Source organism: Desmodus rotundus, chromosome 2, assembly GCF_022682495.2.
Source record: "Desmodus rotundus isolate HL8 chromosome 2, HLdesRot8A.1, whole genome shotgun sequence".
In the NCBI taxonomy this organism is placed as follows: domain Eukaryota; kingdom Metazoa; phylum Chordata; class Mammalia; order Chiroptera; family Phyllostomidae; genus Desmodus; species Desmodus rotundus.
This window is the reverse complement of record NC_071388.1, coordinates 172,906,232-172,919,694: the sequence shown is the minus strand read 5'-3', so window position 1 is coordinate 172,919,694 and position 13,463 is coordinate 172,906,232. Positions and strand designations below refer to the sequence as shown.

Sequence of the window (13,463 nt, the reverse complement as noted above, 5' to 3'; positions counted from 1 at the left end):
TATTGTTGGAAACGGAACTGTACAGACTTAGTAATTTGTTGACTTCTTATTAGGGTTAAAAGATAAGTACAGGATGCCCAGTTAAATATGAATTTCAGCTAAATGAACAACTTTTTGGTATATATATATATCCTACACAGTATTTGCACTATCTCACTCCTATGGGAAAAGTTATTCAAAACTTGGAAATAGGCAGGAGATTACTGGTTGTTTTTCAGTGCTTTTCTGGGCTTGATTTTGTATTGACTGGACTCTTTTACAATTCTGTAGGGGCAGAGGTTAACCTGTAGATTTTTGCATGGCAGAAGTGAAAATAAGTTTTATTTGAGGGACCACATAAGTCCACAGGTTGTAATTTATTGTGCTGTAAAGTATTAATCAGTTTTGTATCAAACCCTGCAATCCCAGGCTAACATTTGTTTACTAATATAGGCCTATCTTTTCATAGACTCTTTGAATTGGTCTTAACATCTTACCTGTTCCCGCATTAATTAATGAGTTGAATAAAATTTTGGCATATGTTCATTTTATATTTTCAAGAAAGACATGATTTTATGTTTTTTAAATTATACTTTATAATTGGAAATCTCAGCGTTCCATGGAGATACCCAAATAGACTAACACGATGGAGCCAACTATGGCTGAGAAACAAGCCTCATGGGTTGTTTAAGACCAGTCTTATCTTTTATTGGCTCTTTGAGTAAATCCAAAGTGGTTATAGAACTAAGTTTACTGTCTCTTTTTCTTTTCTAATGACTAAAAAAAATTTTTTTGATTTGTGCATGACTAAGTCATACCACATTGGTAGCGGCAGTGATTGGGAATTTGGTTTTATGGTCTGATCATTTGGTGAAACCAGTTGGGTAATGGAGATCTGGTCTCTATGAGAAGAGCAGTGGCAGAGAATCCAGTTTTTTAGTCTTTTTGTTTGTCCTTTGCAATCTCAAAATAATTAAGAAGTTTGTGCCCACCAGAAAGGAGAACAGCTTTTTGAGGTCTGGGCTGGTGAATGTTTGTGTTGACTTTCAGCTTAGGATTGAGGTTGTAAAACTGAAGCTATAAATTCTCTTTGTGTCTGTGTGTCTAATTTAGAATAGATTTTATATCTTGTGCAAATGTAAAATGTTTTCATACTTCTGGAGGGTGTTAATAAATTCCATTGTAATTTCTCTTAAATTAATAAATTCCATTGTAATAGGATGGTCTATAGGCATAAATATGCACTTGTATAAATCCCAAAATTTTTAATTGAGAATGTTTTCACAATTATTTAATAGAAGCATCACCCGATCAAGTAGGTTAATCCTTATTTGATTTCTTAGCCAAAGTAGACATTTTGACTAACTGTATCCAATCTATAAATGTTAGAATTAATCAGGCCATTTTTTTTCTCAATGTACAACCTGGTCTGGGGCAACCTCATTCACTCCTATGATTTTTAATCTATGTGAAGGCTAACAGCATAACTTGGTCCTCACTTTACCTCTCCTCTGAGATCTAGACCTATATATCTAAATGATCATTTTATATCTTGACATAAATGTCTTACATGCATCTCATAGTTAACATATTCCATGTTTATATATATAAATTCATTATTATATACATTATTGTGTGTATGTATATAAATGTGCTCATGGGAGACAGTATGCAAAGTGGTTGAGAGCATGGCCTTTGGAGTTATATCCTATACCACTTACCAGCCGAACAAGTTGGGCAAATCACCAAACCATTTGGAATTTCAGTTTTCTCAATGCAAAATGAAGGTTAGAGGACTGAAGGACATAATTCATTTAAAGCATTTAACATGATAACTGAAAAATGGCTGCCATTAATAACTAACAATATTACTGTTTTTGTTCTCATAAATCCTGTAAATAACCTACAAAGTCTCGCCCATGGCTGTAGACTCATTTCCTCCATTCATATCCTTTTTTATATTTTCGTTTAGCTGGTCTATTTCCTACAGCAAACCAAGCTGCTTCTTACCTCAAGGCCATCACACATTCTAGCCCAGGATACTTTCACTCTTTTCAGGGTTAACTCCCATTCTTTCTTTAGGTTTTGGTTTAAATGTTAGATCCAGAGAGTTTTTCCTGATCCTCTGATTTAAATTAGTCCCTTCCTTTTCTCTCTATTTGAGAACAGTTGGTAACTATGCACATTTATTTGTGCGATCATTTGTTTAGCTTACCTCCTCCAGGTCAGAGACTGTGACCGTTTTGTCAGGCACACTGGGTCACTATTAAATATTTGCCAAATGTGTGGGTGAATAGTTTTATTTCCTAACCAACCAGAGTGTTATAATACTCTTATCTCTGGGAATTTGGAAAAAAACAGGTTAGTGGGGGATAGAAGATACATATTAGGAAAAAATTTCCAGTGAGAACCTGGAGCCTCTAAAACACATTATTAGGACATGTTTTTAAATGATCAACTAAATGTTTTCAGGCACAGTTGAATAGATTTGAATAGGTTGTGTTAGGAAAATATAACTAGATTTTGAAAATTACCACATTCTTTTAAAAAGATTCTGTTGCTATAGTTAATGTATTTTAACAAAACAACAACAACAAGGGATGAAAAAAGACAGATGGGATAGAATGGTCCACGTGATGCAAACGTAATTGTCATTTTTATTGTGCAACTGGAAAATGGTTGAATTCTGGTGCTTCTGTACTTAACAGCAAAGGATCATGTGCATGTATTAAGATTTCAGGGTCTTAGTGCAGAGAGAAAGATAATTTTGCCAGATATTTCTATTATTCTTTGTATTTCTAATATAAAATTAAGATGCATAACAAATTGAAAGTTAATAGGGATGATTTTGGGAAAGAAAATGGTTTATTTATAATTTTTATTTTAAAGATCAGTATTTGTTGTAAGCTACTCTTATTATCAAATGAAATGTAATGTGTAGTGTTAATTTTTCTACATGATAATGAAAATATGATGAAATACTTAGGCAACTACTATAATGAACTCTCACTATGTACTCCATGAAAACATCCAAAAGCAATCAGGGTTGATCAGTCCAACAACACAAAGTTATGTACTTTTGTACTTGACATTCATATAGCCATATATATGAATGACAACAGCTAAATTTATTGGGAAATTATCACTATAGAGCAGACACTGATTTAAGAACTTTACATATTTTAATTCACTTCTTTTAATTTTATTTTAAACTTAAAGTTGACATTTAATATGATTTTATGTTAGTTTCAGCTGTACAGTGTAGTGGTTAGATAATTATATAATGTACAAAGTTATTCAAGTACCCACCTGGCACCGTGCATAGTTATTACAATATTATGGACTGTATTCCCTGTGCTGTTCTTCACAATCCCATGACTGTTCTGCAACTACCAACTTCTTAATTCCTTCACCTTTTTCTCTCAGCCTCCCAATCCCTCTCCCATTTGGCAGCTCACAGTTTGTTCTCTGTATCTATGTGTCTGTTTCTGTTTTGTTTGTTCATTTATTTTGTTCCTAGATTCCACATAAGTAAAATCATATGGTATTTCTATTTCTCTGACTTATTTCCCTTAGCCTAATACCTTCTAAGTTCATACATGTTGTTGCAAGTGGCAAGATTTCATTTTTTTTGTAGGCCCAGTAATATTCCATTGTATGTATGTACCACATCTTTATTCACTAGTATATTGATGGGCACTTAGGTGGCTTCCATAGCTTGGCTATTGTAGATAATGCTTCAGTGAATGTAGGGGTACATATGTGTTTTTGAATCAGTGTTTTGGATTTATTTGGGCATATACTCAGAATGGAATTGCTGGCTCATAAAGTAGTTCATTTTTAATGTTTTGAGGAAACTCCATACTGTTTTCCACAGTGGCTGCACCAATTTGCAATCCCACCAACAGTGCACAAGGGCTCTCTTTTTTTCACATCCTTACCAACACTTGTTTGTTGATTTATTGACAATAGCCATTCTGACAGTTGTGTAACTCAATTCTTATGCTATGAGGGGTAAGTGCACTTAGTATTACCCCATTTGACAGAGGAGGACTCAGAGTGGTTGGTTAATTTACCCAACATTATGCCATTTGGTAAGTGGGAAAAGTGCAATATGAACTGAAGCAGCCTGGCTTCTGATTTGCTAGTCCAGGGCTTACTGCCTATTGCCTTTGGAATTCAGCTAAAAACAAGTAATAAAACGACATGAGGAAGGCCTGGTTGGGAGAAACTAGGAAGCGGTTAAATTATTTCTGGATGCCTTCTCTTTTTATTCCTTTTTACTTTTTACTCCACCAGATGAAGAAAAAAACATCATTTTCACATGGTTTCTAGGAAGGTTGCTAAATGTCAAATGGGACAATTGGTACTAGAAAACTTTACTCAGAAGTGACTATACTTAAAATGAAAACAAATTTTATAGTAAACATTTAAATAAACAACTTTAAATTATATTAGTCTTAAAAATGAAACTTATGAAAATAAATTAATTTTTATCTTATATGTAACAAAATTTAGGCTATATGACTACCATGCCATACTTTTTAGAATGAACAAAGAATGAATTGTGTTGGGTTTTGAGGCACAAGAAAAAACAATATAAGATAGCCTAATTTGACATCTCTCATTTTATATTTGATTTACTTGAAATGATCAAAGAAGGCCAATTTTGCAAACATATTTTAGAACTTCATACATCACCAATTTTCCCAAAATGGTCTCTAAATATTTTGATATTCAAAGCATTTTCTCTTGAATCATCTATTGTATTATATATGAGCCTTTCTGATTTTCTCTTTAGTCAAAGGCTTTTCCAGGGATCCATGAAACATCATAGCTTTGCAACGTTAGCAATATTCCTTTGCAGCTCACTTTCATTTTGTATGTTTACATTGGATGTTTTCAACGTCACCATTACAGACTGCCCCTCAGTGATGGAGGATAAATGCTGGTGTTTGTGGGGGAAAGGAAGGTAAAAGATGTAGTGGAGACACGTTTTTGTAGCGGTCAGGTCATTGTTGAATGGTTGTGGGATATGAAGGATTACCCTTACTTATTCACCACAATTTCTATGGGACCTCACAATTAACGCATTCTTTATTCTTTTGCTTTTCTGTCAAACTACAGAAGATTATATTTTGGCAAGAGTCAAATGACATGGAAGAGTACGAAGGAAAAAACTACTCATCCTTTTTCCTTTCCCAAGCTAGGTATTTAAAACTATTTAATTTTAAAATAGGAACACTGAAAGAGTATGATTTAGAAATTCAGATTAATTAAGAGATTAAAAATAACAGCAACAAAACAAACCTAATGCTAGTAGAAACAGAGATTTAGAGAAGATAAAATTTGAAATAGTACAACAGATTTTTAAAAATTAATGGAAAGTAAATAAAATAAAAGGCTGGATTCTTGGAAAAGATAGTAAGCCTCGTTAAGGAAAAGGAAAAATCTTAATATATAAATTTGGGAATCAGAAGGAGAATATGAACATAGACATGAAAGAAATCAAAAGAAAACCTTTTAAGGTAATATTATCTGTTATCCAGTGACAATACATCTTAAAATCTAGAGGAAACAACTTCTGGCAAAATATAAATGAACAAAAGTGACTCAAGGAAAGAAAGAAAATTGAAAAGACTGATAAATACAGAAGAAGTGGAAAAGATTGTTGAAGAAATACTATTTAAAAAGCTACCAGGACTGAGTGATTTTTACTGCTGAATGGACAATTTCTGTATTGGAACTAGACTGATTCAGAGAAACAAAAGTATGGGAAAAGTACTAATTTATGAAGTTAACATGGTTTAAATACCAAAACCTGATAAAAGTAGCCCCCTTCTCCCAAAATTTATGACTACAGTTGCAAATATTGGGTTGGCCAAAAAGTTCATTTAGTTTTTTCCCATAAGATGGTTCTATTAGTGTTTAGTTGTGTTTAACTTCATTCAAAATAATTTTGTTAGATTGTTTTGTGACAGATGTTATATCAGTGTGCATTTTTAAAAAACATCAAAATTGCTGAATATTTTTGCAGCCATTTTAATATTAAAGATGGAAGAAAATATGCAACATTTTTACATATTAAATTCAAGAAAGGTAAAAACACAACTGAATCGCAAAAAAAAAGATTGTGCAGTGTATGGAGAAGGTGCTGTGACTGATCAAATGTGTCAAAATGGTTTGCGAAGTTTCTTGGTACTGTTGACATTTTGGCCAAAGTCTTCGCTGTGGGGCTGTCTCATGCATTGGAAGATTTAGCAGCACCCCAGCCTCTGCCCACTAGAAGTCAATAGCGGGAGATAGCTGACATACTCAGAATGTCCAAATCAATAAAGTTATTGGTGAAAATGAAAAATGTTCCTTTTATTTTATGGAAAAAATTGAACGAACTTTTTCCAACCCAGTATTTAGCTAAAATATTAACAAATTAAACCCATCACCAAACTGGAAGAAGATCATAGCAAAGTAGAATCTATTCCAAGGTCACAAGGCCAGGTTTCCTTCTTGATAACCTAAGTGACAAAGAGATAAAGCCACGATGTTAACAGAAAGAGAATTAAGCAACAGTGTCCAGAAATTTAAAGCACGTAATTGAAGTAATTCCTGTAATATACTCAAAACCAAGAATTACTCTGGATCAAGTGCAATTACTCTAAATTCACCAAGGATATTTATAAAATTTGCCTACAGCAAATAAACTAAAATTTACTATTTAGTAACAAACCTTCATGAGCCATATAACCATGTAATGACATCAATAGATGTTAAAATCGGCCCTTTAAGAAAAGAATATACAAGATGGGGAAAAAGTAGGTTTATAGCTCTGAGAATGCAAAACACAGAGTTTATTCTTGTATTACTATTTATTAGTTATTTTATTATTTTCCATATGTACAACTGTAAACCTACGTTTGCCTCTCCCTATAATAATACATTTCAGAGAATGCATTTCAGTTTTAAGGTTTAACTAAATTATAACCAAAATGGAGATGATTTTGAAAAAAAATTGATAATGGCTTTAATGCATATTCCATAAAGTCAAAATTAATATTTTTATTAACATATATTTGTATATTATGGAATTTAACAGCTTTTTTAGTTTGATCAAACATTTAGTTTAAAATTTGAAAATTAAGACCACATTCCCATACAGATATATTATTATTTAAGTTATGAAGATATGACAATAATTTTGTTTTTCATTTAGAACTGAATGGAAGTTCCTCGGATATTAAGGTGATAACTTATGCCCTCTAACCACTGTTTCCTAGCACAATGCCTGGCACCCGTGAGGCATTCAAATATTTGTTATATTCACCTGGAATTCGTTTTGCAGCCATTGAAAACCATTTCACAATTTTGTTCATTGAACTGTCCTGTGATAAAAGGTCAATGAGCAAATAGTCCTGGGTCTTGGTATCATCTCTGTTCTTAGTACAGAGATGATACCAAGGACAAATCATTAAATTCCTTGGCCTTTTTGAGCTGTGACCAGTAAATTCTCAGCATGGGCTCTCTAGGACATGTGATCCACTTTTTTTTTTTTGATATGTGTATGAATGCTTTTATCTATCAATGCTGATGGATTTAGGAACTTGAATTATAAAGGCCTGAAATGTTAGCCAATCAACAAGCAACCTTATATGAAATAGACATTACTATACTGGAACAACTCTGTTCAATAGAACTATAACATGAGTGGCAAATGTGAGCCATGTAATTAATAGAAAAACCTTTAGTAGCCACATAGAAAAAGTAAATAGTCCTGGCCAGATGGCTCATTGGGTTGGAGTGTTGTCTCCTGCCCCAAAAGGTTGCAGGTTCTTGGTCAGGGCACAGATCTAGGTTTCACCTAGGTTTCAGGTTCAATCCCTAGTGGGGGTGTGTATGAGAGGCAACTGATCCAAGTGTCTCTCTCACATCGATGTTTCTGTCTCTTTCTCCCCTTTCCTCTCTCTCTAAAATCAATAAACATTCCCTCAGGTGAAAATTTTTTAAAAAGAAAAGAAAACATAAAAAAGGTAAAATTAATTATAATATATTTTATTTAACTCAATATATCCAAACATTATCATTTCACCATGTAATTGATATAAGCATAATTAATGAGATATTTTGCATTCTTTTTATACCTTCTTCAAAATCCCTTATGTATTTTATAGCACATCTCCATTAAGACTCGGCACATTTCAAGGGCTCAATTGGCACATGTGTCTAATGGCTGACTATATTGGTTAGTGCAGTTCTAGGCCTCCTGCCATAATAAAATAATATGAAAGTGTCTGCCATTATTGTATGAAATCTAACATCACGACCAAATAAACGTTAAGATGATTCTCAAGCATGTCGGTGGAACATCAAGAATGTTTCTCTTTCTTTATTTGTAAAATGGGTGAATGAGATAGGATGATCTATGAGATCTGTTCCATTTCTAATATGAATGCTGTGGTTCTGTCAAAGTGCCTTGCAGAGACGGGCCGTTAGCATTGTATGTGGTGTGTAAGTAACATACGTGTGCCTTGTCTCATTCCATAAAAGCTTTGGGGCAGAAACTGTGGAAAGAAGGAAAAATGAAAAGAGAGAGAGAGAGAAAAAAAAGTAATGAAGGGAGGGAGGGGAGAAAAGGGGGGAAGAAAAAGTAATAGGGAAGGAAAAAGGATAATTGGAGAAGGGTCAGATCTCAGAAATGTCAAGCTCCATTAGGTTTATTGGTGATTATTTCTGCTATCAGTGAACTTTCAAACAGAAGGCTTAGTTGTTGGGTGCAGTGCTCTTTTAAACTACAAAGTACATTTTCAAAACAGACCATGTCTCAAGAACCTCTTAGACTGTGGACCTATTTACATGTGGCATAGGCCTAACAGACCTTGGGCTTTGTGATCACAATGCTGTAAACTGTAAAGTTCACTTCACCATGGGGATGGCCAAGCACAAAATCTGCAATTTCCTCCCTGGATCTTCATGTTCGATGATATTTAAAAGGTGTGATGGTAGTGTAAATATATTTTAACTTATAAATTTTATTTTTAAGATTTAAGTAAAATCTCCTAGAGGCTTAAGAGATACTTTCTGTAGAAGCCCGCTTTCTTAGAACAAAGTATAGGCTATTCTACTTTTAGCTGAATTTCTAGTGTTGGGGTTGATTTGGGAGTTAAACCTTCAGACAGTAGAAAAGAGAAGGGTATACCTACTATGATCAATAACAGGGATTTCCGGGGTAGTTTTCATGGCAATGGAACTAAAATTCAGTCACTGATCATACCTGGTTGCTTTTGTTGGAAGGTGAGTCACTGGAACACAGTACATCTATTGCCCTACCACCTGTCATGAGTCCCTGACACGTAGTAGATGATTTCATCTGTCTTTGATGACTTCCGTTGTCATCGATATGTTGACCACTGTCAATTTGTAACTTCAGTCCCGGTCTGTCTTTTGAGTTCTAGACCCAATTTAACAAGACCTCTACTTCCTTTACTCACTCATGATTCATGCTCACTGTGTCCCAGACTGAATTCATGTTTTCTACTGAAGTTGCTCCTCCTCTGGGCAAATGGTACAGCCATCCCAACCAGTTACTCAAGTTTGAAACCTTGACTCATTAAGTTCCCGGACCTCCCACAGCCCATTCTCCCACAGCCCATCAATCATTATGCCCTTCTGAGTCTCCTTAGATGGATATCTTGAATCTATTCACCTTTCTCCATCTTCTGCTCACACCACTTTAGTCCATCATATTTCCCGACTGCTAGGATAGTCTGTTTTCCCTGTACCCACTCCAAGCACTGTGGGGACTTCAAGCTTTTTAAATCAGATTACTTCAGCACCCTGCTTAAAATATTCAGTGCTCCTGGAACAAATTCTAAATCCTGATACTTGGGTATTTTAGAATATATTCTAAGTTCTGTTACACAGCCCAGTGTGCCACTTTCCCCTTCACTTACCAGTTTCAGCCTCCTTGGTCTTACTTCTGTTCCCAGTGCACTGCAAGCCCTTTCCCCCTCAGTCCCTTCCAACATGCTGCTCACCCTGCCCCCACAGACATTTAAGTCCAATTAATTTGTGAGGTTTCACCTTAATGCTCACTGCATTCTACAAGTCTTTTTTGCTGAGTAGGTTAGGTCCCCTTTATGTATTCTTGCAGCTCTCTGTATGCCATTGTGATGCTAATCTCATTGGTAATATTTACACAATGTTTATCTTTCCATGCGAGCTTGGACTGTGTTTCTCATGTATTGCAATAGCACCAGTAACTAACAAAGGGGCTGATAGATAGCAGGCACCCAACAATAAATATTACTTGAAATAATGAAGGAATGGATAGGTAAATCCCTGTACAGTATTTGATTTAATTAGCAACTGGGCTGCTGCTATTCATATCTGGGCCTACAGATTTTAAAAGACTTAATTACACTCCTGAATATTTTTATGGTAGTAATAACTCATAAGAGTATTTTAAAGTTATTCAGTCTCTTTCCTACATGAACATCTAATATGTAACAAAGATGTCATTAAAAACGTGGAATTAAAAAGTATATATGTTTTTACATATGTCATATATTTCTAGAGTTAACAGAAGAATTAAAAAATGGTAGAGTTATTAGATCAGAGTTATTTTAGAACTGGAAGGCATCTTAAAAATCACCCAGTTTATTTTAACTTCAGTTATACAACATAATTACTTGGATCAATTAAATTAGAATCCCTGGGGATGGTATATTCTTTTTGTTTTAATCCTCACTTGAGGAAATGTTTATTGATTTTAGAGAGAGGGGAAGGAAGGAAGAGAGAGAGGGAGAGAAACACTGATGTGAGAGAGAAACATAGACGGGTTGCCATCCATACTCACCCCGACAGGGGACCAAACCTGCAACCTAAGCATGTGCCCTGACCTGAAATCGCACCCATGACCTTCCAGTTTAAGGGATGATGCTCTAACCAATGAACCACACCGGCCAGGGCAGGATGATATATTCTAAAAACTCCTGAAGTGATTCTAATGTGTATCCGTGAAAGAGAATTGCTGCTGATCTGGCCCAACCCCCAACCCTCCATTTTTCTATGAAAGAGAAATTGAAACTCACAGTTCTCAAGTGACTTGTTCAAAATCACATGGCAAGTTTTTATATTAGTGGTCTATTTGGTAGGACATACTTTCTTATATTAATAGCCAGAAAAATGGAAATTCATAAGGAAGGACGCTGCTAAGCCCCCAAAATCATTTTTTTTTAGGATGCCTAATTTCTGGTTGGCAGTTCAGCCTGAATCTCTCATTAGATCAGCTGGTAAAATGTTACCCAGTATCTTAGATTAATGTTTCTTTGACTGGTCTGATCATAAGAATCACCCACAATGCTAGCTAAGCATTCTAATGTCTAGGCCCATATCCTGAATACTCTGATGCAGTAGGTCTGAAGCAGGGAGGGCCCAGGCATCGGAATGTTTCATAAGCACTCATATGGTCTTATCCTCAGTTATTTTTGGGAATCATTGGCTTAGATGATGTCATTATTTCCATTTCCAGAGATGGCAATTAAAGAGGCCATAAAGAGCTAACTTCAGCGTGGTGATTTGGATTTACTCCCAAGGAAGAAGGTCAGCATCAAAGACTGAGATGCCGAAGTAAGTCAAGGTGTGGCGATAAGAAAAGGAGACCAAGGAGTCTTGAGAGCTAAGGGCCAACAGAGGGCTCAGGCTCAAAATGAGTCGGCAGAAAGCAGGTGTGCTGGAGATGGTGTCTCCCAGGAGCGGTGAACCGTATGAGGTGACATCATATAGGGTATAAAGATAAGATCAGGGCACACAAGCCTGTGTGCACTGCCACTATTCCTACAGCAGCAGGAGGCTTCCCTGGAGTAAATTTGTCAGGACTCATTGAGGACCTTCTCTGAGATAAATGTGAGATATGGTACTGGCATATACCATGATTATAATGCGTTTGGGAAAGCATGAAACTGCAGCACATACCAGAGAGTTAAGTTAAGGTGCTAGGTGGTATAGGATAGATTGGCAGGGCTGCCAACACCTTTAAATGGAAAGATCTTGATGAAGCTGCAATGGAGAATGCTTTGTGGAGTGGCTTCAGTCTGAGCTGGGCCTAAAAGAGAGGTTAGGATTTTGACAGAAAGGAATTGAGAAGGGGACATGGAAGCCACAGGATGAGGAGCACAGACGAGCAAGGGTTCCCTCAGCCAATTGGTAGGATAGCCAGGAGTGTGGTCAGGTGGTGAGATGGTGAATGGGAGTAGGCGGGGGATGTAGAAGACAGAATGACAAGGGGTAGAGTGAGAAAGCATTTCAAAGGTCTTGAATGTCAGTTAGTGAAATTTAAACATGATGCTTCAGAAAATAAGGGTTTATTAGTGCTTTTCTAGTACAGCAGTAACTTGGTGTAGTTAATTTCTGGTGGAAATTGGCCTGCAAGCAGGATGCTAAATGAACTGTGGCATAGGGAGAGCCAGTGAGCATTTTGGGTGCTGTCTCTTGTGAGGGCCAGAGATGAGGTGGAGTCTGTGGAAACAAAGAGAAGCTAAATGGAAGAGCATACCTATTACTTAGAGAGGGACTTGACATGGAAACTGAGGGAGAGGGAGGGATTAAAGAGGGGTCCTATATATTTTTAGTTCACATTCTTGAGGGGGTTTAGAATAATGCCATTTTTGCTTGTTTACCCACTCCTGGTGGGATTTATCAAAACTCTGTTGCTCTGCATAGAAATGCTCTGGCTTGGATTATGAGCATGAGGTGGGGATTTCTGAGGTCACTTCATGACTCTGTAGCAGTGAGATTTGGCTTCACTATTATCCTCTGAAGGTCCTCCTGACCTCTGCCTACAGGTAGTGCCTTTGTAGATAAGAAGCCAAGAATGAGTCACGAAGAGAAGCATCACCTTCATTAGGGAGGTATAATGCACAGCCAACACTATGGTGTCAGCTGAACTGGGGCAGGTTGAGTGACCCTGGGCAAGTTAGTAACATCCCTGAGCTGCCATTCCCTTACCTGTAAAATGGAGATAATACCATTGGCATATGACCTTGTCAGAGTATGTTAAGGAATCAATAAAATATTTGCAAAGAGCTGAGGTTAGCGCAGTGGCTCCCGACCGGGGCTGACTTTGCTCCTGATTGTCATGACGTGGGAGGTGCTTCTGACTTTCGGTGGGTACAGGCTAAGGATGTGCTAAACATTCTGCAACGCACAGGACAACCCCCCACAGCAAAGAATTATCTGGCCCCAAATGTCAATCATGCCAAGATTGAGAAACCCCAGTGCAATGGCTGACATAGAGTGGGCACCCAAAAATAGCTACAGTTTTTAGAGTATTTAACTAATACGTATAAGACTATACTAATTGTGTAACATTTGTTTTCTCCTTGAATCCTTCCAGAAATCCTGTGGACCGTAGTAACTTTTATTAGGCCTACTTTATAGGTGAAGAACCCACGAGTCTGAAAAGTTAAGTAACTTTCCTAAAAACAAATAGC

The 13,463-nt window shown here is 36.3% G+C and overlaps 1 protein-coding gene and 1 long non-coding RNA gene across 3 annotated transcripts in view; one reads left to right on the top strand and one right to left on the bottom strand.

Moving 5' to 3' along the window:
• Positions 1-271, bottom strand: part of ANKAR (ankyrin and armadillo repeat containing) — a 64,234-nt gene extending 63,963 nt beyond the window's left edge. The window contains exon 1 of the mRNA XM_024563781.4: positions 261-271. The gene's annotated coding sequence lies outside the window, so the exon portion shown is untranslated. The remainder of the gene's footprint in view (positions 1-260) is intronic.
• The window catches only part of LOC123480125 (uncharacterized), a 28,831-nt gene that overhangs the window by 795 nt on the left and 14,573 nt on the right, over positions 1-13,463 (top strand). The window contains exons 2-3 of one of the 2 annotated variants that reach the window (XR_011650897.1): positions 11,504-11,601; positions 13,367-13,434. This is a non-coding gene — a long non-coding RNA (uncharacterized lncRNA). The remainder of the gene's footprint in view (positions 1-11,503; positions 11,602-13,366; positions 13,435-13,463) is intronic. The other variant, XR_006656002.3, reaches the window with a different exon arrangement.